The 27,447-nt window shown below is 42.7% G+C and overlaps 1 protein-coding gene and 1 non-coding gene across 2 annotated transcripts in view; one reads left to right on the top strand and one right to left on the bottom strand.

The window, feature by feature from the left end:
* Positions 1-27,447, bottom strand: part of TSPAN7 (tetraspanin 7) — a 127,314-nt gene that overhangs the window by 37,683 nt on the left and 62,184 nt on the right. The window lies entirely within an intron of this gene.
* TRNAG-UCC (transfer RNA glycine (anticodon UCC)) lies at positions 19,602-19,674 on the top strand. The gene has a single exon. It is a non-coding gene; the product is annotated as a tRNA-Gly (tRNA).

The raw sequence follows: 27,447 nt of genomic DNA on the forward strand, positions 1-27,447 counted from the left end.
TCAACTCAGATGACCATTATATTTACTACTGTGGGCAGGAATCCCTAAGAAGAAATGGAGTAGCCATCATAGTCAATGAAAGAGTCTGAAATGCAGTACTTGGATGCAATCTCAAAACGACAGAATGATCTCTGTTTGTTTCCAAGGCAAACCAGTGCGCCTTAAGAGGGCATGATGAGAAAACCAGCTTTCTGAACCAATTTACATGAGCTTTTTAGGCAATTTCTAATGTTCAACATACAGGAAATATGGGGAAAGGCAGGGATGGGAAGACATGGATCTTACAGACTGCCCCTGGGAGTAATGGTCTTCCCCTTTCTTCTTTCTTAGGGCCTGGGCCTCCCTCCCTTAAGTCCCCTACTGAGCATGTTCCAATGGATGAATGGGGTTGCATTGCAGAAGATTATTGATACACTACTTGTGTGCAACTCAGAATGCATTTTCTGTTGGAAACTGTGTTAGACCTGGTGCCTGTGTTTGGAGGCCAGTCCTCAAAGGTCTCTATTTAAGCCAGTAATGGGGAAAGTTAGAGGGAAACAGACTGTTGTCTCCACACAAGGAAGTCCTATGGATGGGAAGCCAGCAGCAAATGCAGAATTGCCTGAAGAGTCATTCTGAGCCTGCCTAGTGCCCTGGAAGCCTTGTGCTTTTCCTGGCTGATTACATCCCTAGATTTTCATACATGAATGAACAGTACCTGCAGCAACACAGGAACCAGGGCAACCACTTTCCCAGACTCCAAGCAACCTTTCCTTCTTTTTTTTTTAAAGAAGTCTTTTTTTGTGTGTGGACCTTTTTTTTTTCTTTTTTTTTCAGTGTTAGTTCTAGAAGATCCTGTAGGTCTTCACAGAACCATTGAACTTCAGCTTCTTCAGCATTAGTGGTTGGGGCAGAGATTTGGGTTTATTGTGATGTTGAATGGTTTGCCTTGGAAATGAACTGAGATCATCCCGATCATTTTTAAAATCTTTATTGAATTGGTTACAATATTGCTTCTGTTAATGTTTTGGTTCTTGGCCACAAGGTATGTGGGATCTCAGTTCCCCAATCAGGGATCGAACCCTCACCCCCAGCATTGGAAGGTGAAGTCTTAACCACTGGACCACCAGGGAAGTCCCACAACATTTCCTTTGATCTGCCAGCATAAATGCTAGGCCACATACTTCTGTCACATGAAGAGCAAAAGCAATACCTGCTCAGTGAAATGACATCACAAATAACATGAGCTGTGTTCTTTAAAAAGGGGAAATGGCAGTTGAAGGAAGGTTTGCTCAATTATTCTAATCCCACCATCTTCCCCAGGCAAACAGGCACTCTCTCCACAATTTCTCAGCCAGGCATTCCTGGCTGGTTTTCAGCATCAATGAAGCTGGTTTAAAGATAAATGTATAAAAGCTACAGAGGAGGCAATCCTCATACTTTTCACATAGAGGCAAAGATTCTTTCAAAAACTTGACATTGAAAGTAAAAAAAGGTGTCCAATAAAATGTTACTAGTAATGGTGTATTGCATCAGAAATCTTTTCTCTCTAAAATAAGTACATAGCTCCTCAGAAGAGCTGTGTGATTAGGATTTGGTTATGTGCGGACAAATACAGCTCCACTATTTACCTGAAGTTCACCCCTGCCTGTCACAGGCTGCTTCTGTGTGCTTGACCCTCCTGCCCCATCATTGCCCAGTCAGGCCCTCCGGGCCCTTCAAACACAACTAAATTGCCCTTTGCACCCAGAGGCCTTCCCTGATGCTCCAAGATAGTAATCATTTCCTTAACACGATTAGGATTCACCATCTATATTATATGACTGCCATTTCACTGGGTTGGCCAAAAAGTTCGTTTGGGTTTTCTATACAATGGTAAGAAAAAAACCAATTTTTTTGGCCAACCCAGTACCCTGCACCCTAAGCTTCTGTGAATACCTTCCCACTGAAGGTGGGAACCCCTTCCCACTGGAAGGAGGGGCTGTGAGCAGGCTACCTGGGTCAGCCTTACTTTAAATACTCTGTGGACCTTGCGGCACCAGAACATTCTGCTGGCGACCAAGTCACTGCCCCATTTCCAGCCCAACCCCAGATGTGTCCCTCGTGTGTTAGTAACTATGGCATTGAGCACCTGCTTTCGATGACTAAATGTGATCAGAGAGAGTGCTTTCATAGCACAAGCCTCAAGGAGGACAGATCAACAGGCACCTGACCTTAGGCCCTGAGGTTGCTGAGAGGACCTGGGATGGGTGAGGTGGGTGGGGGTCTGGACAAATAAAAAGGACTGAACACACACTGACAGTCGGGTGTGGTACCCGCATCAAATGTTAATGCTTGCCTCCATGTTGTGCTTGGAAACAAACACGACTGCCGTGGGCTCTGGCAAATGAGCTGTTCCAAAAAGTCACCAGGCACCCCAAACTCAGGGGCCACTAATCTAAGTCCCCTCTTTCCCTGACAGTCACCATCTACCTTCTTTTGAAAACTAGGCTTCCCACATATGGGAAAAGACTCTTTAAAAAGAGTAGATTTATGTATAACTGATTCACTTTGCTATACACCTGAAATGAACAATAACACTGTACACACGACAATAAAAATTAGAAAATAAAAAAAAATGAAAAGGCTTCCCAGCAAAAAGCAGAGATTCTTCCCCACTGACAGAGTACTGGCTGAAAATGACTGCAAGGAATGTGTAAGGGATGAGATCGGTTGAGGCCCCCATACTCCACATGAGCTAAGGACCAATGATACTCCTTCCTGGGCGCAGGGGAAGCTGTCAGACCTTCTATGTTGGCACTCAACGTCAAGAGCCATTGAAGGCTTGGCACACACTGTGAGTGACTGCCTTGCTGCCCGCGTGGGCCAGCAGGCACCATGGGTATATTGTGACCTCTGAGCCCAATGGCTATTGTTATTTTTGCTAAACTCTTCTTTCAACTCATCTGACCTTGCATTGTTCAACCAGAAAGTATCACAACCCTGGACTACGAGGTTGCAGGGAAAAGTGTTACCAGCCACTTGGAGCAAAAGGGGGGGTTTCCTTGAGGGCCCTGGGCACCCTAGGGGGGGCAGCTCTGAGGACAGGTACCAGGGAGGTACCCTTTCCCTCCTCTAGAAGCAAGCACTCTGGCTTGTGCCTCCGTTGTACATTTGCCACATTCTTCTCCATGTGTGTAGACTGGGTCTCTCCACACAGTGACAAAAGCCTCCCTTGAGAACACCACCTAATGCGAACATCCAACAGAGATTGAAGGACACTGATTTCAAATCTGTGGAGGAGAGAATGTGAGGGGCCCAGAATCAGGTCAGGTGAACTCTGACACAACCGGCTGTGACGGGGGCAAGACCATGACCCCATGCCTCATCTTATCTGAGACTTTGAACTTGCTTTTCCCTTTGCTTGGACTTCCAAGATCACTCATTCAAGTCTCTGCTCCTCCGTGGGCCCTTCCCTAGTGACTCTTTAAAGAGAGAACCCTGGTCCTCCAGCATTCCTCACTTTCTTCTTTCCCTGCTTTATTTTTCTCCACTGTACTTATCTCCTTTGAATGGTGCTTACTCTTTTTTTTTTTTTTTTTGTGACCACACCACACAGCATGCAGGATCTTAGTTCCCCAACCAGGAATCAAATCTGCACCCCCTGTGAGCTGGGCAACCCACTGATCAGCCTGGCCTTCCCCTTCCTCAGGGAACAAAGGAGAGGGGCTGCAACACAGCCTACCTTCTTGGCCTCGCTTTAGATGCTCTATAATCTGTGCAGCACCAGGACATTCTGGGGGAAGAAAAACCAAGTCACTGCCTCTTAAGAGGGTGCCATCGCCAGCACAAGCCTTTGCCCAGAATAGGCCCTGGGGTAACCTCAGTCAGGCAGCCAGAACCAGCTTACATGAGCGTTAAGTCCTGACCTCCAAACTGAGGTGCCTGGTGGGGAGAATACACTGTTGGCAACTCCCAGGAGGTCAGATGCTGCCCTAAGCTCCTCCCTCAAAATGTGGCTTGGGCCCTTGACCACACCTGAGGCTCACTGCCAAGGGACCTCAAATAAATGAAGACACAACCCTAATGTAACCTGTAGGTTCCAGAACAGACTCCACTCTATGGACTGAAGCCATTCTCTACTAAATCTTCCAAAGGGGCTGGCGGGATCCTTCGGACACCCTCACGTCTACACTGCCCCTATCACCACATCGGGTTAAAACCCAACCCTCATCTGACTTGCCAGTTCAGCTGACAGTGGCTCCCACTTCTGCAGCCGGGACTCTACCAACACGAGGATGAGAGCTTGGCTGCTGGGAGAGAAATGGGTAACTGTGGAGAATACTGTATAGGAAAAGGCATCCTGCTGTGTCACAATCTGTTAACACAACCATTTGGGAAGATGCAAGAGCCTGAGGATCAAGTACATGTGAAACAAGCACCTTCCAAAGTGCTAGAGGGTATCAATTTTTTAAAATTTAAGTAAATGATACAGTAAAAAAAAAAAAAGGCAGACAAGTCTGAGATTGCACCAGGGACCCCCATTACCCCACAGGGATAACATAATATTGGCATCTGTTGATTCTTCAGTCATTTAAATCACAAGAGCCTAAACTAACCTACATTGATAGTGATCATAAGAGTGATTATCCACAGAAGGGATGAGACTAACAGGAGGGGGCACAAGGGGGTGATAGAGATGATCTTTATCTTGATTGAGATGTATTTTGAGGAAGGACTGCAAAACACAAGGAGAAAAAGAGTAGGGAAAGAAATGGTGTTATATAATCATTAGAGATAGCAGGAGGAAGAAAATGGCTCCTGGATCTTATGTAAGTAGTAACATTAAAATATCACCTCATGTCTGAAATGTGCTTTGCCATCTCGAAAGTATTTTCATTCAGAAAATTCCACTGAATACTTGTAATAACCGCATGAGGCACACACATTTGCAAGAGGCCATTTGCAAGATGAAGGAGCAGGTGCAGAGTCCCACGTTCTGTAAGGGACCAGTTCCATCGCTCAGTCGTGTCCAACTCTTTGCAACCCCAAGACAGAACTAAAACCCAATGCCCTGGTTCAGAGGCCAAGTCCTTTTGATTATACCATATTAGTAACTTTTATAAAGTAACTTGCCTGACACTTAGTTTAATTCATTTTATTTTGTGTATCTGACTTGGGCCTGAGTTGGTTCTCCAAACATGAAGTTCCTCTGAAGTGAGTTTATTAACAACATCACCCTAATGTACAGGAATCAGGGTTGACAACCTGCTGCCAACTATAGAACTCCATCTGTGCTGAAATCCAGTGTCTAGGGCTCTTGAGTAGTCAAACCCTGAGAATAAAGACTCCAAAGCAAAGAGTTAAAATAAAACCTATTCGATGAACACTGCTACAAACATGTCAGTTCATAAACTGTAGTTTCTATCTGTCTTGAAAGTTTCCAAGTGTCCATCTTGTCATTTTTTTATCATGTCATATAATTTTATTCTTTTCTCTTTTTTTATATCAAAGTATAATTGATTTACAATATCATGTTAATTTCAGGTGTAAAGTGATTCAGTTTTACATATGGTGGTGGTTTAAGTCGCTAAGTTGTGTCCAACTCTTGTGACCCATGGACTGTAGCCCGCAGGCTCCTCTCTCCATGGGATTTTCCAGGCAAGAATACTGGAGTGGGTTGCCATTTCCTTCTTCAGGGGATCTTCTCAACCCAGGGATCAAACCTGGGTCTCCTGCATTGCAGGCAGATTCTTTAGCTACTGTGCTACCAGGGAAGCCAGTTTTACATATGTATGTGTGTAGAGACATACATATATGCTTCTTTTCAGATTCTTTTCCTTTATAGGTTATCACAAAATATTGAGTACACTTTCCTGTGCTTCAAGGTAGGTTCATGTCGGTTATCCATTTGATATATAGTAGTGTGTGTACGTCAATCCCAACACTTTGTCATCTTAATAACATGCAAGCAGTGGTGGTCAGGAACTAAGCCACTGTGTTTTACATTTCCCGTAGCCCCCACTATGGCACCCTACTTACAGTACCCACTGAAGAAATGCTTGTTCTATCAACAGATTTGGTATCTTTTCGAAATTAACAGTGTTAAAAACAGAATCTTGTGACACAAAATTTTGTATCACAGAAATGTACTTCAGTAAAACTCAGGACAAATTTACTATGATGGTTTGTGTGTTAATTGTGTGTGTCCTCTCCCTTTAATCCAGGTGGGAGAATAATTTGACAGAGTATAACCAAAGGACTCTAGCTGGTGAAATCAACCTGTCAAAATTTCCGTGTTAGAACAGCAGTGAGGATAATTTTTCAAATGTTTGCATTTCTAGCTGAGCATCATCAGAAGAAAAGCTCTAGTCAGTACAGCCCTTTCCAAACTTCAATGCCTATCTTTTCCTCGGAGCATCTTAATTCTCTCTGAAGGGCAGATGGCTTTGGGGTTGAGTTATCTTTAAGACACACATCAGTTTTGTTCTTTCTAAGTGGAGCACACGGGGATGTAAGTGACCCTAGTAAAGAACTCTGAGTTGCAACAAGCTGCTCTCCCATGGGTATCAATCTCTGGCAACGAATATTCTGGAAGTAAAGAGAGCAAGGATGTTGCAATGGTGCCAGCTCACTTGCTCTCTCTGAAAGGTGAAATTTTTAAAATCGAGTAACACCCCATTAAAATTGCACTTGAATGCAATATTTTAAATTTACAGACATTTCAGTCCATAGGAATGCAAATAATTACAGCATATAAATCACATCATTATGTGCTTAAACTGTGAAGCCACTAGAGCATCTGATCTTTTAAAATTATACTCCTTTTGGCAAGCACAAAAAAGCTCACGCCCTCCTTTAAGACAATCTGGAATTTCAAAAACTCTTCCAAGCAATGGTAAGTGTGAACTCCTTTTCTCCAGCTACACTCATCACTCTCGTCTGGTTTCTGATATCTCTGGTTGAGGACTCCTATTTTACACACACCCATCCCTTCCCAATCCTTCCACTTAAAGCCACTGCCACCTTAGGGAAAGAGTAAAAACAAATGTGTGCTCAGTCGTGTCTGATTCTTTGTGACCCCATGAACTGTAGCTCACCAGGCTCCTCTGTCCATGGGATTTCTCAGGCAAGAATACTGAAATGGGTTGCCATTTCCTTCTCCAGGGGAATCTTCCCAACCCAGGCACTGAACCCACGTCTCTTGCATCTCCTGCTTTGGCAGGAGGGTTCTTACCAACTGTACCACTTGGGAAGCCCAAAAACAAATGCCATCTTCACAAAACCACACAGCTCTACATGTTAATTTCTATGAGCCAACTGGTCACACCAAATTTACTAATAAGATCCACAGCCACATTCCATTCTCCACAAAATTGTGGGGCTTTTCCTTTCATTAGTGAACATGCAATACAAATGCTATTAGAGCAAAAGCTCTATGGTCCTGTATCTATATTTTTTGCCAGAAGACTTTCCCCAAAGCTTTACAGGCTTCATTTGAAAATGCACCACCGATGGCCAGATGAATGACCAATAGTTATAAGCTGCATGAGCTGTTTGTGAATTTTGGAGACTAATCAATCCCTTATTGGTCATATCATTTGCAAATATTTTCTCCCATTCTGTGGGCTGTCTTTTCATTTTGTTTATGGTACCCTTTGCTGTGCAAAAGGTTTTGGGTTTAATTAGGTCTCATTTGTTTGTTTTTACTCCCATTACTCTGGGAGATGGATCAAAAAAGATAATTGTTGTGATTTATGTCAGAGAGTTTTCTGCCAAGATGTGGTACACATAACACAATGGAATATTATTCAGTCATTAAATGAATGAAATGATGCCACTGGAAGCAACATGGATGAACTTAGAGACTGTTATACTGAGTGAAGTAAGTCAGACAAAGAGAAATATCATATGATATTGCCTGTATGCAGAACTTACTGAAAATGATACAAATGAATTTATTTATAAAACACACACAGACTCACAGGCTTAGAGAACTAACTTATGGTTATGGGAGGGGGCAGGCAGGGGAAAAGGATAGTTAGGGAGTTTGGGATTGACACGTACACACTGCTATATTTAAAATGGATAACCAACAAAGACCTACTGTATAGCACAGGGGACTCTGCTCAGTGTTATGTAACAACCTAAATGGGAAAAGATTTTGAAAAAGAATAGATACATGTATATGTATAACTGAGTCACTTTACTGTACATCTGAAACTAACACAACATTGTTAATCAACTATACTTCATTACAAAAAAGATTTTAATTAAAAAATAATTTTAAAGTCCATAGTTTTAAGTCCATTTGGCTAATAAAAAGTCTGAAACTTGTCAGTTCAGTAACTCACTGCCAGGTGACAGACACGCAGTACTCTAAGTTGAACAAAAATTGGGCAGACACCAAAAAACACAACCCTACACTTCCGAGCTCTTCACATGTACAATGGCTCTATTATTTCATAAGGTTGATGAGTGACTGAAACAGACAATATGGCTAATGTACTCAGCGGCCATTCACGCCTGATAAGCAGGAAATATTATACAAAAATCACATCTATTCCATTGTTATTCTATTAATATTGATCTTCTTAACTCTTTCAAATATTTCCGCAGCCATGAATGCTACCAAGAACCTGGACTGCCTAAAATCCTTTTATGTTTCAAATTGCCTCTTGGAAGAGTCTTTCATTCTGTTAAGCATCTAGATAGTTATGAATCCAGAAGTCTGCTCTGGCTTTTAGGGGAAAAAATATAGTTTTTGCAGCTAGAGAATACCCATCTCCTCATTTTCTGCATGGCCAAATTTCTGCCTTCTTGAGAACAGGCTTGTTTTCATTCAATTTCAAATCTGTGCTAACAAGTTGTTTTAACCTGAGCTCTTGGAACAGGCACAGGGTGTGGAAGCTCCTTCCACAGCAGGTCTGCTTGGGAGTCTTCCACGGGGATTCTGGTCAAGGGGGGTTGGACTCGGCCAGGCAGCAACGGGCTTCTAGGGCAGCAGGACTAAAAGTTCCTAAAAGAACCAGCATCTCAAGAGATGCCACACATCAGGGGAGCAATGAGCCGCCAGAGCGGATTCAACCTGGGATTGTCAGAGGATGAGTGCAGATGAGTGGGGTGGCTTCACTACAAACACTTGAGGTCAGGACGTTTCCTAGCCCTCTGCCCACCAGATACCACATTAGAAGTCACCTATGTCAGCAGGGAAGGAGTGAGAGGCTGGAGGTAGTGGTGGCCATGAGAACAGGCTCAGGGGCAGCTTTCCTGGGTTAGAATAATCATGTCTACACCACTTACCTTCTGAGAGATTTGTTTCAAGTTACCCAAGTGTGTGGCAAGTTACCTGTGAGGTGAGGGGTGATAGTACCTCCTTGACTGCACTGATGGGAGAATTGAGTTAAGATGTATAAAGTACTTGATGTACTTACCTGCTGCATCAGAAGCTTTCAATCGATGTGAGCCATTAACTTTATCAATATCATCACCTACTCTAACTCCCACAATTTGATAAATGAGAAGACTGAGGCCCAGAGAACCAAAATGTTTGCCCAAGATCACACAGCTAGTTAGAGACTGACACCAAAAAACAAAACCCAGAGCCAAGACTAGAATCCAAATCATTCATCAATCCATCCAGACACCTTCAAAGTGTCCCCTTTAAAGGCCTCTAAACAATTTCTTTTACAGAGGTGGGTGTAAGAGAGTTTCTGGAGAACATGGGTAGATTTATCAGGACTGTGTATAGTGATAACATTTCATATACTCTGAAATTAAAAAATCATCAAGAAATTGCAAATGTCACAAATTAAAATATCAGGACTGTGTACAGTGATACTATTTCATTTACTCTGAAATTAAAAATTCATTAAAAATTGCAAACATCACAAATGTGAAAAGGATTACCATATGTAAATAGGTGGCCAGCGGGAGTCTGATATATGACACAAGGAACCCAAAACCGGTGCCCTGCGATAACCAGGAGGGATGGAGTGGGGAGGCAGGTGGGAGGGGTCACATGTATACCTATGGCTGATTCATGTTGATGTAGGGCAGAGGCCATCACAATATTGTAAAGTAATTATCTTCCAATTAAATTAATAAATTTTTTAAAAAGACACATTGAATTAGTGAAAACCAAGCTATGGGCATACTGTACAAAGATTTCTTTTGATGTCAGTGTGATTTCTCCCCATTCCCAATCACTGTCCTGCAGTCACAGAAGGTTGTAAAAAGAGATTATATATCTCAGAATCCAAGTCATTATATATCATATCCCACTCTTTGCAACCCCATGGACTGTAGCCTGCCAGGCTCCTCTGTCCATGGAAATTGCCAGGCAAGGATACTGGAGTTCCCTTCTCTAGGGGATCTTCCCAACCCACAGATTGAACCCAGGTCTCCCACATTGCAGGTGGATTCTTTACCATCTGAGCGATCAGGAAAGCCCATGGTATCACAGAGCACCACCAGAGTAACAGTGCTGCTGCTTCTTAAACTCAAGGTCAGAAGCATCAGAGTTTCTCAGCAAAATGATCCCCTAAACAGGTGACTCAGAATAATTTTAACCTATGCGTCACCCTATTGAATCCAAATCTCTCTCCTATGCATAGTTTACTGAGGTCAGCACAGTCTGAGAAAAAGCAGGGGGTAGTCTGGGCCCCACTCATTTTATCACACCCACTGGAGGCGTCCATCCCACACCAAGAAGAAAATTCATACCACTGGAGTGAGAGAGGCGTGGAGCATTCCTGGGATACTGTGAACTCTGGCGAGTTACCTCGTTGGTCTTTTATAGCAAGATACCAAGCAGCCTCTGCCCTTACTTCTAACCTTTCATCATTACCAGGAAAGCAAAACTGGCTTAAATTCCCAATTTTCCCTCCTTAACCTGTGCTTTGTCTTCTTGTCACCAAGTTCTTTCCTCTCATACCCAACCTCCTTCCCAACAATTTTCCTTTCCTTATTAAAATCGGGGAAACTCAAGTTTATTTTAGGCTACATCTCAATTCCAAAGATGTCACAAAGAGTCAGACATAACTGAGCAACTGAACTGAACATCTCAATTCCACGTTTTAGCATGAAGTCCTTTCTCCTGAGACTTAGCAACCAACCACGTGGCTGGAAATGTCCCTCACTTGCGATCTTTTTGGTATATTCTTTTGTATTTGTTTGAGCCAACAGCCTCAACTCTATACCTTGGCTCATACACTCTGCAACTGGAAAAGCACTCCTTCCTGCCTATCAATATTCTAGCCATCCTTTAAAGCCCAACTTGGGTCACAATTTCTCCTAGGGTTTAAATCCCCTACATTTAAATCTGACATTTAAGTTCTAGGGAGCTGCCCTGTTTTCACCCTCACAGAGTTATTAGCCAGGGCTGCATACCATGTCCAACCAAGTCAGGGCACACAGTGGGGAATCCTTAATACTTTTCTTCAACAGGCCCTAGAGAGTGGGGGGAGTGGTCTCCTGGGGCCCACAGGACATAACAGCCAGCTGGCCCACTTGGGGCTGGGGCAATCCATTACCTCTTGAGGGGCCTGCAGCATACCCAATCCTGACATGTCCTCTGCCTCATGATAAGACTCAAACCATGGCAACATGAAAAGCGGTGGGTTGTTGTTTTTTGGGTTTTTTTGCATCACTCAGCTGTCACAATGTCACTTCCCAGGTGGTGCTAGTGGTAAAGAATCTGCCTACCAATTCGGGAGAGGCAAGAGAGGTGGGTTCCACCCCTCTGTGGGGAAGATCCCCTGGAGGAGGGCACGGCAACCCACTCCAGTATTCTTGTCTAGAGAATCCCATGGGCAGAGGAGCCTGGTGAGCTATGGTCCATGGGGTTGCAAAGAGCTGGACACGACTGAAGTGACTTAACATGCATGCAGGTGATGCCCTAATGTGTGACCTTGGGCAAAGCCCGCCATCTCTCATGTGTCAGTTGGGGATCATAGACTTAGCTCATGGAGGGATAGTCAGGATGACGTGAAATACGGGCTCACAGGCTTGGGACCCTACCTAAAAGCTAGAAAATGCTCAAGAAAGGACTGCTAACTGTTGTGACTTACTCCAGAGCCGAGTCTGTCTCAACTCTCAGGCAGGTCTTCTGCTTAATGTAATTTGAGAAGCATGAGGTGGGATCCTGCTCTAATCTTTCCTTCCCAGATAAATGTCAGAGTCCCTGAAATGTCACTTTAAAAGGCATATTTCATAGTTAAATTTTGGCATTAAGGGAGAAAAAAATACCCTTAACAGGTAATAAAACAGCAATTCATCTCAAAGTGCAAGTGATTTGATCAAGTCAGCCTTGGCAAGGGGGTGGAGAGAGCTTGTTCAGGACAGACTCACTGAAAGAGTCTCTCTCTTATCCCACACAGAAAATTCCAGGGCTTCTCCCTGAACAACAAATGCTGCGGACAAAGAACTTTGGGGATAGGGGTGTATGCGTGTGTGCACAGTGCTCAGTCATGTCTGACTCTTTTTGACCCAAGGAGTCTGCTAGGCTCCTCTGTCCACGGGATTCTCCAGGCAAGAATACTGGAGTGGGTAGCCATTCACTTCTCCAGGGGATCTTCCTGACCCAGGGATCGAACCCAGGTCTTCTGCATTGCAGGCAGACTTTTCCGCTGGGCCACCTGGGAAGCCCAGGGGAAGGTGGGCCTGGAGTCAAGCCAGCTTTATCAGATTGGGGCCGATGAACCCTTGTGCACCACCTCACAGAGCCAGCTTCCATCACTCTAAAAACAGTGACAAGATGTGACCTTGGGAATGGCCCATTTGTTCCCATATTTTGTTCTTAATGCTGCTTATGAGTTTTCAAAGGTGGGTGGGGGGAAGCCAGAAGGAGCAGAAACACATTGAATGTGGAGCCAGCACAGAGCAGGGGCTCAAGAAATTATAGCTTTCCTTACCTTACAAAGAAAGCTCTCTAGACATCCAATCCTGGTAAACCGAGTTTCAATTACCTTTCAGACTTTCAAAATGCAAAGAAAATCCAGTTTTGATACTGGCATATTTAAACCTCGTTCTATTTTTCCTGCCTTCCTCTCCATTCCCTTTCAAAACTCATGAAGGTATGTTAACAGCAAAAAGTGGACCAGATCTATTCATTTTTTGCTTAGGTATATATTTAAAAAAAAAAAATCCCAGTACAGCTGAAGTTCCTAAAAGAATTGGTCTGACAAATACAATCAGAAAATCAATGATTGTCATATAAAATCACTTCATAGTGATTCCTGTGAGGTGAAATATTCTCATCCCTTAAGAACAAGAATCATATGAGAGGAATTGAGAGGTTGGGATTAGTATATACATACTATTGATACCATGAATAAAATAGATAAGTAATGAGAACATAAGGGGCTTCTCTGGTGGCTCAGATGGTAAAGCACCTGCCTGCAATGCAGGAGACCTGGGTTCAATCCCTGGGCCAGAAAGATCCCCCCGGAGAAGAGAATGACTATCCACTCCAGTATTCTTGCCTGGACAGAGGAGCCTAGTGGGCCAGGCTCACATGGAGTCACAAAGGGTCAGACATGACTGAGCATGAGCACAATGAGAACCTACTATATAGCATTATAGGGACCTCTACTCAGCATTCTGTAGTCACCTAAATAGGAGGGGAATTCAAAAAATAGGCGATACAGGCATACATATAGCTGATTCATTTTTCTGTATAGCAGAAACTAACATTGTAAAGCAACTATGCTCCAATAAAAATTAAAAAAAAAAAAAAAAAAGATCACCAGCCTAGGCTGGATGCATGAGACAAGTGCTCAGGCCTGGTGCACTGGGAAGACCCAGAGGAATCGGGTGGAGAGGGAGGTGGGAGGGGGGATCGGGATGGGGAATACATGTAACTCCATGGCTGATTCATGTCAATGGATGACAAAAACCACTGTAAAGTAATTAGCCTCCAACTAATAAAAATAAATGAAAAAAAAAAAAAAAAACACAAGGATCATTGCTCAGAGATGAAGGAAAGGTGGAGCCTGAACTTGAAATTGCCAAAGCAGGCCCCACTGAGGAGGAAAGTGGGTACTTCCTCACTGAAACCAAAGCAGCAGCCAGAGAACCATCCACTGAGAACTGCATTGTAAGAGCAGGTACTACGTCTGACAACAGTAAGTCAAACATGCAGCAGAATGTGCCATGCCATGAGAAGGACAAACCCATGCCCCTGTGGGTACAGAGAACAGGAAATCGCTTCACAACAGTTAACATTCAGGCTGGTGCCTGCCAGATGGAATAGATTCTGACAGCAAGGGATAAGCAGGAGAGAACATTCCAGACAGAAGGGACTATACAATCAGTATAAAGAGGCCACCCTGCTCCCCATGGCATGTGAGTGCTGGCTTAATGTGCTGGGCTTCCTGCTCTGGCAGTCAGGTGTGCAACCTTGGATGTTACTCAATTTCTCTAACACTCAGTTTTCTTTTTCCTCAAAGGGGGATGATGACAGCCACCAAGGAGGCTTGTTAAGCGGATCAGATGAGATAATATGAACTAAGTCACTTAGGCCCATGCCTAACAATCAACACCCAAGCAACTGCAACTGCCACTGTTCTCATTTCATTCTCCTTCTAAAGACTAAACAAATATGTCTTTGAGGATACTTTCTAGATGTGGCTCGGAGGAGCTTGCTAGAACAATTCCTTACCTATGTTCTGGGTCAGAGGCCCAGGGTATTGTACCACTCCTACTAGGAAGGCCCCGCCTATCACAGTATGAACACCAAAGGCGCCAAGGCCTGCCCTTTCCCCAGAGAAGGTCCCGGCCTGCTGCCCACTTTACCCTCCTCCTGGGTTCTAGGGAGACATGCCAATGAACCAAAGTGCTTCCAGTGTTGTGTTGGGGCCCAGTTTTCTTATTAACTGAGAATTAATAGAAAAACCAATGTGTTGTAACTCATAAAAAAAATCTTAAGTCCATGAGTATATCTTTCGCCTCAGAGAGTACAGTGTGGCCATGATTTAATCTGTCTTTGATGATTTAAGACCTAGCAGTGCCCCAGGTTATATAACTAAGACTGGTTCTGCACAGTGGAGGTTTTGCAGGAGAGAAGCTGGGCCACTTGGAAAAGCAAGTTGATGGGAGAGTCAAAGTGTTAGTTGCTCAGTTATGTCCAATTCTTTGCAACTGTATGGACTATAGCCCGCCAAGACTTCTCTGTCCATGGAATTCTCCAGACAAGAATACTGGAGTGGGTTGTCAATTCCTTCTCCAGGGGATCTTCACAACCCAGAGATCGAACCCAGGTCTCCTGCATTTCAGGCAGATTCTTTACCATCTGAGCCACCAGGCACTCTGTTTATGGGAATGGGAGACAATTTGAGATTCATCTCACAGTCAAGGGCTTCAGACTTGACCATGATCAATCTATGTAAGAAATAAGATTTATATCGAAACCCTGTATATACAATGTAAATGAGAGTTTCTCAAAACAATGCTTACCCTCGCTCTGAGCATGTATCCTAGTGTTTTCTATTCTACTGAAAAACTTTTTTATAAGTAGCACTCCTTGTACCCCAGAGGGTGTCCTGCCCTCTGTGTTTTTAGAGAGTGCACCACATAGAGTTAAGGACAAAAATCCACACAATTTCAATCAAAAACTAGAAGATCAGAGGCTGCAGCATTTTGCCAGAACTGGGGAGTGAGAGGGGAGAGAGATTCAGCTCCCAAGGGTGCCCAGTTCTAGAGAGCTGCCCTGTTTTCGCCCTCACAGAGTTATTAGCCAGGGCCCTATGCCATGTCCAGCCAAGTCAGGGCACACAGTGTGGAATCCTTAATACTTTTCTTCAACAGGCTCTAGAGAGTGGGGGGAGTGGTTTCCTGGGGGGGTGTACAGCACCAATGTAACAGCCAGCTGGCCCACTTGGGGCTGGGGCAATCTATTACCTCTTAAGGGGCTTGCAGCATACCCTAATCTTGACATGTCCTCTGCCTCACAATAAGCCCCAAACCACAGCAACATGTAAAGCTTTTTTTTTTTTTTTGCATCATTCAACTGTCACAAATGTGTGTGGGAACCCCAAGCACAGCAGAGGAACTTCTCCACAAAGAAGCATCTCTCAGTGAAGAGCCTACTGTGCCAATGGGCCCCCTGTGTGGCCTAGTCCACCATCCAGGGAAAATCAGCTGCTCGCAACTAGACAAAACCATTGGCAGCCATCAATGCTGGCACAATGCCACGTGCACATGGAGAGATTTCCTATCAGCAGGGGCTTGCTCTCCTGTGGGGAAAGATGGCAGCGCTTCAAGAGGCAACCAGGAAGGAAAATCTGAGTTCAGTGTCCTCAACCATAACAATCATAAAGCAGTGCGTGAAGGAAAACAAGCTCTACTGAACTGGGCCACCCTAGGGACTCAGAATGGAAACGAGGCAATGCCTGTAGTGATGTTTCTAAGTCCAGGACCAAAGGTGCAAGATTACATATCTCCTAGATATAGACACCACCTTGAACATGTAAAATGGAAGCCAACTGGGGAAATCTTGCTACTGCTACTGCTAAGTCACTTCAGTCATGTCTGACTCTGTGCGACCCCATCCCTGGGATTCTCCAGGCAAGAACACTGGAGTGGGTTGCCATTTCCTTCTCCAATGCATAAAAGTGAAAAGTGATAGTGAAGTCGCTCAGTCATGTCTGACTCTTCGCAACCCCATGGACTGCAGCCTACCAGGCTCCTCCGTCCATGGGATTTTCCAGGCAAGAGTACTGGAGTGGGGTGCCATTGCCTTCTCTGGGGGAAATCTTAGCGGAAGCAAATATGTGCCATAGTGTATGAGGTTTAAAGCCACATCAGAGTAAGTGGATTCACGGGAACTCATGGGTCATAGGAATTAAAAACTGCACTTTGGGGGTTTTTTGTTGGTTGGTTTGTTTTAGTTGAAGTATAAGAGACTTACAAGCACTTTTGGAATTTGACAGGAAGGAAATCTGCCCATTAGGATACCCAAAGGCCAGTTGGCAGGATAAAGCAGCAGTAAGCTGAAATCACAGCCAGGACACAGGGACTCCCAGTGTGGCCAGCTAAGGAAAATCCTCTTAGAAAGTCAGGATGCAACAATGATGTTGAGTTATGAAGGGGTAATTTCTTACAGGCACACGCTTTGTGACAGCTTGGCAATGTGCCCTGGGATGTTTCTACAATAGGACAATAGTCTGATGAGAGAAGGAATGGGGAAAAAAATCCCTGCCTGGCCCTCATCCTGACTGTTGGTCACAAGGGGGTACAAGGCCTGGGAGATCCCCGGCCTGGCGCATTCCAGCAGGTACCTCAGCATTGACCTCAATATTGGTGTCATCAATGGCCTTGGGGCTAGAGTTTCATCTTTTTCCACATTGTTCTACTGTCTCTGTGTTAATTCTCATCCAAACACAACCTTGGAGATTAGCCTAGTGGTCTCACAGATCCTAAGTGTGTTAAAACATTTGACTGGGAACAGCGACAACTCTTTGGAACAGAGCTTAATCTGCAGTGTTAAATGTTTCTCTACCAGGAAAGGGTGAATAATAGCTATTCACTCAGAGTACTGGTTATGAAACAATTTGAGCAAGGGGAAAAGAAAACAAAAAAGAAACGGCTTCTGTCTTATGGTTAAGTGGCTTGACTTATTCAAGTGTGAAGAGGGCAGATATTCTTAGCTATTCTAATCAACAGCAAGAGGGTTTTGCACTATTTGGCTCAAATGTGGCCTGTCTGAGGCTAGAGTACAATCTGTAGAAGTTTGGAAAATAACCTCCTAATTAGCAAGTATGTACACAATAGTAGGGCTTCCCTGGTGGCTCAGTGGTAAAGAATCTGCCTGCCAATGCAGAAGACACGGGTTTGATTCCTGGGTCAGGAAGACCCCCTGAAGGAAACGACAACCCACTCCAGTATTCTTGCTGGGAAATCCCACGGACAGAGGAGCCTGGCAGGCTATATTCCATGGAGTTGCAAAGAGTTGGTTGCAACTGAATGACTAAACACAGGCACACACGCACGCACGCACACACACACACATTAGTGGAGCTTTCAGCAAGGAATTTTCAAAGTTTTATCTGGAAATGACTAATTGAATCCTTGACCAGAAATAGGAAGCTTGGCAGTGAAATTTGTGAGGGTACTAGTCACCATCTAAGGTCTGTATAGCCCCTCTCTGGAGTTTGCAATGGGAGAGTCACACACTCTCTACCTCAGTTTCCTTTTCTGTTAAATTACTATCTAAAAAGGTAGTATAATGCAAGGTTCTACAAAGGATTAAATGAAGATGACACAGTGTGGAGCATACAGTAACTTTTCAACAAACATTATCACAGTTATCACTTTTCTCAAGGTTTCCTAAGCCTGCTTTACTTTTCTTCTCTTTCTGGCAAGGACATTTCTAAAAGTGAAGTATCATTAATTTTCATCAATAAAGGATGGGAAGTGGTGTCAGTTTCACAAGTGATTTAACCAGAGACCTACACCATCTTTCTCAGGGAAATGGAAATAGTTCAAAAGCAACATCTTTTTCTGACATTGCCTCTGCACCCAAAAGTCATGCCAAAATTCAACAAAATTTAACAGAAGAGATAGTCCACGACAGTTTACTTTCTTTAAAGGTGCCTCTGCTGGAAAATCCTTCCTCCACTCAAGTTTGAGTACAAAATTCAAAGTAGGTCCTGGGGCATGTTTCCTTTAAAATTAATCTAAAATTGGGACTTCCTTAGTGGTCCAGTGGTTAAGATGCTGCACATCCAATAAAGAGGGCACAGGTTCGATCCCTGGTCAGGGAACTAAGATCCTGCATGCTGCATGGCATTGCCAAGTAAAAATAAAATAAATAAAATTAACCTCAAATCGATTTCACTGACTAGATTAATTAGCTCTTTTCCAAACTTTGGGGTTCAGGGTAAGGATGTCCTTTATTTTTGTAGTGGGAAATCATAAATCACAGTAGGTTGCCATTTCCTCCTTCAGGAGATCTTCCTGACCCAGGGATCGGCCCTGAGTCTCCTGCATTGCAGGCAGATTCTGTAATGCTTGAGCCATCGAGGAAGCCCCAGAAATCATAGAAGGACCCTCTGTGGAAGGTTGCTCTCAAACCAGGAGGATCAGAGAGGGCAGTAATAGAAGCTGCATGGAATCCAGTCAGCAGATATCAAAGTTCCAGGACCAGACCGTGACCCCTGCCTGCATGTTCATGGTGGAGTCAGAACCAGGGCTATGGCCCTGCCTGCTGGACCACACCCTGCTTCTCTTGTGGCCTTTGTCTGAGCTAAGTGTTCTCACCTTTGTTCAAGTGAGCAGAAGGGCTCACTTCCAGACCCCTCCTGACCACAGCTTCTTATCAGCTTATATGACAGGCAGCCGAGGGTTAGCAGGATCAGACAGCTGACATTCAAGTGCTAGTTTTTACACCTCTGAGTCTCAGTTTTGTGATGTCGTTGGCCTCTCTCACAAGGCACCAAGAGGCTGCAAAGAAGTTTTATGGGGACCCTCTGGATACTGTAAAGAGCTGTGTCAATAAATGTGAAGCCCATCATGAAGGAAAGGGGGCAAGAAGGCAAAAACTCTGGATGCTGAGAATAAGTCCCCAAGCAGACAGAGGAACTAGGAATGCTGCTATCATGGAGACTCTCTCCTGCCCATTCCTAAAAGCCAGTCAAGGGACTTCCCTGGTGGTCCAGTGGTTAAGACTCTGCACTTCCAATGTAGGGGGCACAGGTTTGATCCCTGGTCAGGGAACTATGATCCCACATGCCACGAGCCGTGGCCAAAAGATAATTTTAAACAAAAGTAAAAAAGTGAGAATGACTCATTCTAAATATTTTGATTAGCATACTTTCCAAGTATTAACCACCATGAACTAGGATAATAGTGCTATCTGACATCAATCTTTTCCTAATATGACTGAACGAGTTCTGACATAGGCATCTGTAAGTCATCTCAAATATAATAAAATTTGAAGACAGGAGTTAGGTCACAAAATTTAAAAATATATATATTAGCAAAGAGGTAGATATCTAAAAACCCAGAATAAAAGATCCTTAAAAATGATATGCATTTTAAAAACAAAACAACAATACAAACTATAGGTATTAAATATATGTTTCCTATGGTCTGCATGAAAGTGAAAGTGTTAGTCTCTCAGTCCTGTCCAACTCTTGACAACCCCATGAACTGTAGCCCGCCAGGTTCCTTTGTCCTGAGGATTATCCCAGGCAAGAACACTGGAGTGGATTGCCATTCACTTCCCCAGGGGGTCTTCCTAACCCAGGGATTGAACACAGGTCTCCTGCATTGTAGGCAGATTCTTTACCGTCTGAGCCCCCAGGGAAGACTACTTCATCCAAATTGAGAAAGTATTTGGAAATATAAAAGGAAAACAAAACCTAAGAGACTGGATGACACTAACTCATAAATAAGAAATGCTCCATTAGCTATATGACCCAATAACTAGTTCACAATGACATGAACAAAATATCCAAATTTCAAATTCCATAACAAATGGATAAAAAGAAAAAAGTTTTTTTTTTTTAAAGTCAGAGAACATATTTTCTTTGTGAATGTTGAAGAAATTTCTCACGATGAAATTCACCATCTAGATTTACTTGGAGAAATAGCTGAATCTCTACCTCAGTCAACACTATAAATTCTATACTAATCAGTTAACAAAAGTTTTCTGATGTAAAAATTACTTCACTGAAAAACATCAGAAGCACTTTTAAAATTTAAATTTATTACCATCTATAGGAGAAGGCAATGGCACCCCACTCCGGTCCTCTTGCCTGGAAAATCCCATGGACGGAGGAGCCTGGTGGGCTGCGGTCCATGGGGTCGCTAAGAGTTGGACACGACTGAGCGACTTCGCTTTCATTTTTCACTTTCATGCACTGGAGGAGGAAATGGCAACCCACTCCAGTGTTCTTGCCTGGAGAATCCCAGGGACGGGGGAGCCTGGTGGGCTGCCGTCTATGGGGTCGCATAGAGTCAGACACGACTGAAGCGACTTAGCAGCAGCAGCAGCAGCATAGGAGTACTGGTCCACTTTGTAACCACCATTTGTGTACATAGCTTCTATTACTGGACTATGGCTCTTAAAGCCAAATTCAGGTATTATTTAACTTTGTAGTAAGGTCTTATTCAAAGGATGTACTCAATAACTAGCTGATGGTTGAATGAATGAGAATGACCTGCTTCTTAGAAAACTAAAATACATCTTCTCCTTAACAGTTTAAACTGAGCTGGCTTTAGCATCAGGAAATTGTTAAAGATCTCTTTTACAAAAATTTTTATCACATGCAAATACAAGTGAACTTATTCTGCTTTGCACCCCAAAACAAAACCAAGACCAAAAATATAAATGTTTTAAGAAGGCACGTTCAAGAAAATGTCTTTGCAAAATTCTAATTCAAAAAGATACATGCACCCCTATGTTCACAGTAGCACTAAATACAAAAGCTAAGACATGGAAACAATCTAAATGTCCATTGACAGATGAATGGATGAAGTTGTGTGTGTACACACACACACACACATATATATACACACACAATGGAATATTGCTCAGTCATAAAAAAGAATGAAATAACGCTTTGCAGCAACATGGATGCAACTAGAGCTTATCACACTAAGTGAAGCAAGTCAGAAAGAGAAAGACAAATATCATATGATATCACTTATATGTGGAATCTAAAAATACAACACAAATGAACCTATCTATGAAACACAAACAGACTCATAGATATAGAGGACAGACTTGTGGTTGCCAAGGGGGAGGGGAGGGGAGGGAAGGATTGGGAGCTTGGGATTAGCAGCTGCAAACTATTATATATAGGATGGATAAACAACAAGGTCCTACTGTATAGCACAGGGAACTATATTCAATATTCTGTGATAAATCATAATAGGAAAGAATATGAAAAAGAAAAAATTTTTGCTATACAGCAGAAATTACCAAAACATTGTATAATAAATCAACTATATGTCAAAAAATTCTTTTTAAAAGAACAAAACAATAAAATGTCTTTGTAAATAAACCTATAGTACATTGCCTTAGACTACTTCATGGGGTTATATGTGCCCCATCTCTGGAGGTTGGATTTTCCTTGATCCAGGAAACAGTGGGAAAGACTTCTTCAGTAAAAGAAAATCTAAACCAAATGACTCTAGTCTTCTCTCCCTATGTGGCTGAATACCCCCCTGAGGTTTGCCCTCCTACAGATGATTTTTCTTCCTCTTTATCACTTAACAATCTGGTTTATATTCTTGAATAGTAGAGCAAAATTTTTTCTCATTAATAGTGATGACAATAATGAAATCACTCAATATTCAAATCTTCAAAGTGTCCCCTCCCTGATAAGAGCCATTCACATGTGTCACACTTGGTAGAGATAGCTTCCTGACAGTGTAACACTGACAAATGACAGTCAACGACTATTACGGTATTCAGTCATGAAATCAAACCGGACTTCAACCTTTTCCAAGATTAATTAAATGCCAGAAGGCCAACCATTTCAAACCTTCCTTTCTAGCTGCCAGCGGGCAAATGGAAGTGAACTCTGAAAAGTACAGTAACTCAACAGAATTAACAGCTAAAATGAACTCTGGCTCTGCTTGTTAAGACAATTTTTTTTGCCCCCAGCTCAAACTGAATATTCTGATGATTCTGCTTTGTAGATTATCTTATAGCAGCATTGCTCAGAAATAAAATGGTCTAAAAAGGGTTAATAGCCACTGATTTGGATGTAAAAGGAGAGTCTTATACAAACCAACCAATGAAACACTATCCTGGAATCCTACAACTCCGTGCTGTGGAATTTTACCAATTAGCATCATCACTGCTACAGGTACAAAATGAAGATCAATTGTCTGGGGTGACTTCAGAATGCCAGACTGATGAAACCTTAATGGTATTAGCTCAATTAGATGGCAAGCAATTTACACCAATTAAGGTAGGTGTAATTTTAGAACCAATTCACTAGAGAATGTTCTCTAACTGATGTATCTTCTACACAGTCCTAAGACTACAGATTTCATTGCTTAAGATACAGCACAGATTTATTAGATCTGCAAAAGCCTTTGGAAGTATAACACCTATTGGAACCATTATCCTGGACAAGTAACATCATAACACCAATGAAAGCTGAGAGTTTAGGCAAATAACATTCAACTTTATCCTAAGGTATAACAGATCACGTGGGCTTCCCTGGTGGCTCAGTGGTAAAGAATTCACCTGCCAATGCAGGAGAAGCTGGTTCAATCCCCGAGTCGGGAAGATCCTCTGGAGAAGGAAACGGCAACCCATTCCAGTATTCTTGCCTGGAAAATTCCATGAACAGAGGCGCCTGGAGAGCTACAGTCCATAGCGTCACAGAGTCAGACACTGAGTGACTAAACAACAATGACAGATCACACAGCCAAGAAGTAACTGCTCTTTCTTCAACCTGCATCTCCCAAGTTAGGAGAGCAATAGAGGTGATGTCTTAAAACCATAGCAACCTCCCCATTTTGGAGAAACTTCCAAACAAAGAAACAATGCTCACTGATTGATCTCTATGCAAATAGGTGGGGAAGTGAAATTTTCAAAAGGACTAAGGCAATTCAAAGGCTGATCCTCACCAGTTCACCTTTAATATGTTCACCCAAGCTTCCTGCCACAAAATGCCCTGAGACCACCACCACTAGGAGGCTAGAATAAAAAGTAAACTCATAATTGATGTTTAAAGACTCAGATGGAAGATACTTCTAAGATCAGTGGATTAAAAAAAATAAGAAAATTTAAAGCAGTTTGTGTTTAAAAAGTTCTTACACCTATGATTAATAAAGAATCTAGCAAACTGATCACTTACTTGATTTAAAGGGAAAAAAAATCATAAAATTCAGAAGCAAAAATGCCGGGGTGGGGGGGAGTCTAGCTGTCTCACTTTGCCCCTAAGAAAGGTATAAATGAAGATGAATCCAGCTCTTGGTTCTCCTGCTCTTGCACTGTGTACTTATGGACAGGAGCACTACTCACTTGTCACAGATGGGACATTTCCGCATGATAGCGATGCAGTGTTATAGTGGTCTTCTCCAGGTGACTCGGGAATAATAATAGATCATCTCAATCTACTCTGTGTGTGTGTGTTAGTTGCTCAGTCATACCTGACTCTTTGCGATCCCATGGACTGTGGCCTACCAGGGTCCTCTGTCCATGGGATTCTCCAGGCACGAATACTGGAGTGGGTTGCCATTCCCTTCTCCAAGGGATCTTCCTGACCTAGAGATCAAACTTGGGTCTCCCCAAGTTCTCCTACATTGTCTCCTACATTGCAGGCAGATTCTTTACCATCTGAGCCACCACAGAAGCCCAGATCTATCCTCAGTTCAGTTCAGTCATTCAGTTGTGTCCGACTCTTTGCGACCCCATGAACCGCAGCACACCAGGCCTCCCTGTCCATCACCAACTCCCGGAGTCTACCCAAAGCCATGTCCATCGAGTCAGTGATACCATCCAATCATCTCATCCTCTGTCATCCCCTTCTCCTCCTGCCCTCAATCTTTCCTGGCATCAGGGTCTTTTCAAATGAGTCAGCTCTTCACATCAGGTGGTCAAAATACTGGAGTTTCAGCTTCAAATCTATCCTAGACTCTACCAAAAAGAAAACTATAAAAAGCAGAAGGAAAAAATCAGGGGTAGGAGGACAGAAATGCTGGCCCCCTAAATGATCTAAAGGTATATTATAAACATAAGATAATCGTTTTATCAGAACTGTTGAGCTATGTGCAAAAACTGCCCTATATATATTAAGTCCCCATTTGAAGACATGTTTTGGTTTTAAATCACATTATATTAAGGATATTGCTACAGCCAGAAACAGTCTTTACCCAAGCATACCACTGTGGCATAATCCTCACTATTGGGCCCAACTTTGAGTCTAAATTAGGGTAAATGTGGTCCTACCATGGGAAATGGAAACACAAACTAAAAATAAAACAAAACAAAAACACCAAACCCATTTATAATAATATTTCTTAGGCAAGCCCATGCATTTACCACCCTTTAAACCCACAGTCTGTTGATTTTTAAAAATCATGAATATAAAATAGCTATAGACCAGAGAGGTATATCTGATACCTATTTTCTCCTAGAAACAAGTACACGTTCAGCCATAAATCAAAATCACAAACGTAACAGAGCATCACAAACGTAACACATTTTAGACTAGAGAAAGGACACAACCATTTTCTAAACTGACTTGGACATTGTGGATTGTGTGTGTGGACGTGCTAAGTCACTTCAGTCATGTCCAATGCTTTGTGACCCTATGGACTGTAGCCCGCCAGGCTCCTCTGTGCATGGGATTCTCCAGGCAAGAATACTGGAATGGGCTGCCATGCCCTCCTCCAGGGGATCTTTCCAACCCAGGGATCAAACCTGGGCCTCTTATGTCTCCTGCATCGGCAGGCAGGTTCTTTACCACTAGTGCCACGTGGGAAGCCCTTGTGGATTGTAACTGGACACTAACTAGCTAAACTAAAATGATCGCATTTTGCTCTTTTCTCCTTTGTAACAAACAATCCAAAGCTTGAAAATGCCTCATTCTTTTTCTCAAGCACCACCGCAAGAATCCTAAACCTACCATAGTACAATATTGCAGAAGCTAGAAGCCAGACTCATTTGGCCATAACTATATAGTTAGACCAATTCCTGAGTTCCTCTGGCCTCTCCCTTTACAAAAAAAAAAAGCCAGTGACATTTATTTTTTCCTCTAGTTCCTTGTGCTAGATGGTAGGTCCTCATTGTTTATTTACTTTATATGCAATAGTGTAGTATATGTTAATCCCAAACTATTCCTCCCCCCACCAATGCCATTTAGAGGAGAACGGCCTGGTTTCCACTACCACCATTGTACAACAACAAATACTAAATTGAGCAGAGATCTAAAGATGAAACAAGTCTGGGTGGAAAAGCGGCCATTTGAGAAGGGCCAGATTTCTGAAAGTCCTACCTACACGTGTACTACTAGCTTCAGGGCACTGCAGGCCCTTAGGTCAGAGCAGCATTAAGCTACAACAAGTTCTAGTGCTCTTAGATATTTTTGTGCTGAGTATCACACCTCCTGCCCAATTTCCTAAGAGGAGTAACTATAGCCTTGAATCTGTAATCATGCATATGTGGCCACATGAATGCAGTCCTGCATCACAGTCAGGCTGAATTATTCCTGATTAGCTTTGCCACTCCAAGGCTCTTTCAGAAACAGCAGTGGTTTTCCACAAGGTCTCCTCCAAACCTACTCAAAAAGCAACAAGGTGCTGAAGGATAATCAAATGAACGGTGTGATGACTACGGACGTAACTGAGACAACTTGGAATGTATCACCCCAAATTTAATCAAAATGATTCAGTTAACAATAACAAAATATGAGAGCTGTGGTAAAAGGTTCTCCACATGACACACCACCCTCTTAATACTGTCAGGTCTGCGCTACCCATTATAGGAAGAAACACCAGCCACCGTGGCCACCACGCACTTGAAACATGGCTAATGCAAACAGAGATGGGCCATAAGTGCGACCTACACACCGGGTTTCAAAGACAGACTGCAAAATAAGAATGAAAAACATTTCATGCATTTTACCTCTTTTTATCTTTCAATGTGGGCACCAGAAAAATGAGGCTCACATTTTATATATATATATATGTATATATATATACATATTTTACTTTTTAAATGTTTTTGAACAAATTTTATTTTGCTTATTTTTGGCCATGCTGTGTGGCATATAGGATTTCAGTTCCCAGACCAAGGATCGAATCCATACCCCCTGCAAGTGGAAGCATGGAATCTTAACCACTAGACCACCAAGGAAGTCCCATTTTTTTTTTGGAAGTCCCATTTTTTGACATTTTTAAAAATCAAAGTACAGTTGATTTACAATGTTGTGTTAGTTTTGGGTGTACAGCACAGTGATACAGCACAGATATACATACATATATATATATATATATATATACACATACACACACACATATATCTGAATCACTGAATATATATATATTCAATTATATATATTATTTTTCAGTTTGTTTTCCCTTATAGGTTATTAGAAAATATTGACTATAGTTCCCTGTGCTATACAGTAGGTCCTTGTTGGTTATTTATTAGTATTTTCACGTTCTATTTCTATTGAACAAAACGGTTGCAAACTTTAGTAAGAATATAAAAGAGAAAAATTTGAAATACACAGCATAGTTCTTGTCTATATTTAGGCTTCTTAGCCCAAGCCAAAGATTATCTAAGACCTAAAAGTGAATGGCCATCAAAAACAGCTATAAAAATGCAAAACATCCCTCATTCCACTAATTTCCTTAGGTCAGAGGTTCTCATTTGTATTTGGCCACAGGCAGAGGTGCTCTGGGTCTCTCTCAGTAAGGCTCTCATAACCCCCCTCCCCTGCTGTTAGTCCTGTCTCCCAAGAAAGCCAGGCTTCCCAGGTGGTGCTAGTGGTAAAGAATCTGCCAATGCAGGAGATG

The sequence above is a fragment of the Dama dama genome, chromosome X (assembly GCF_033118175.1).
Source record: "Dama dama isolate Ldn47 chromosome X, ASM3311817v1, whole genome shotgun sequence".
In the NCBI taxonomy this organism is placed as follows: Eukaryota; Metazoa; Chordata; class Mammalia; order Artiodactyla; family Cervidae; genus Dama; species Dama dama.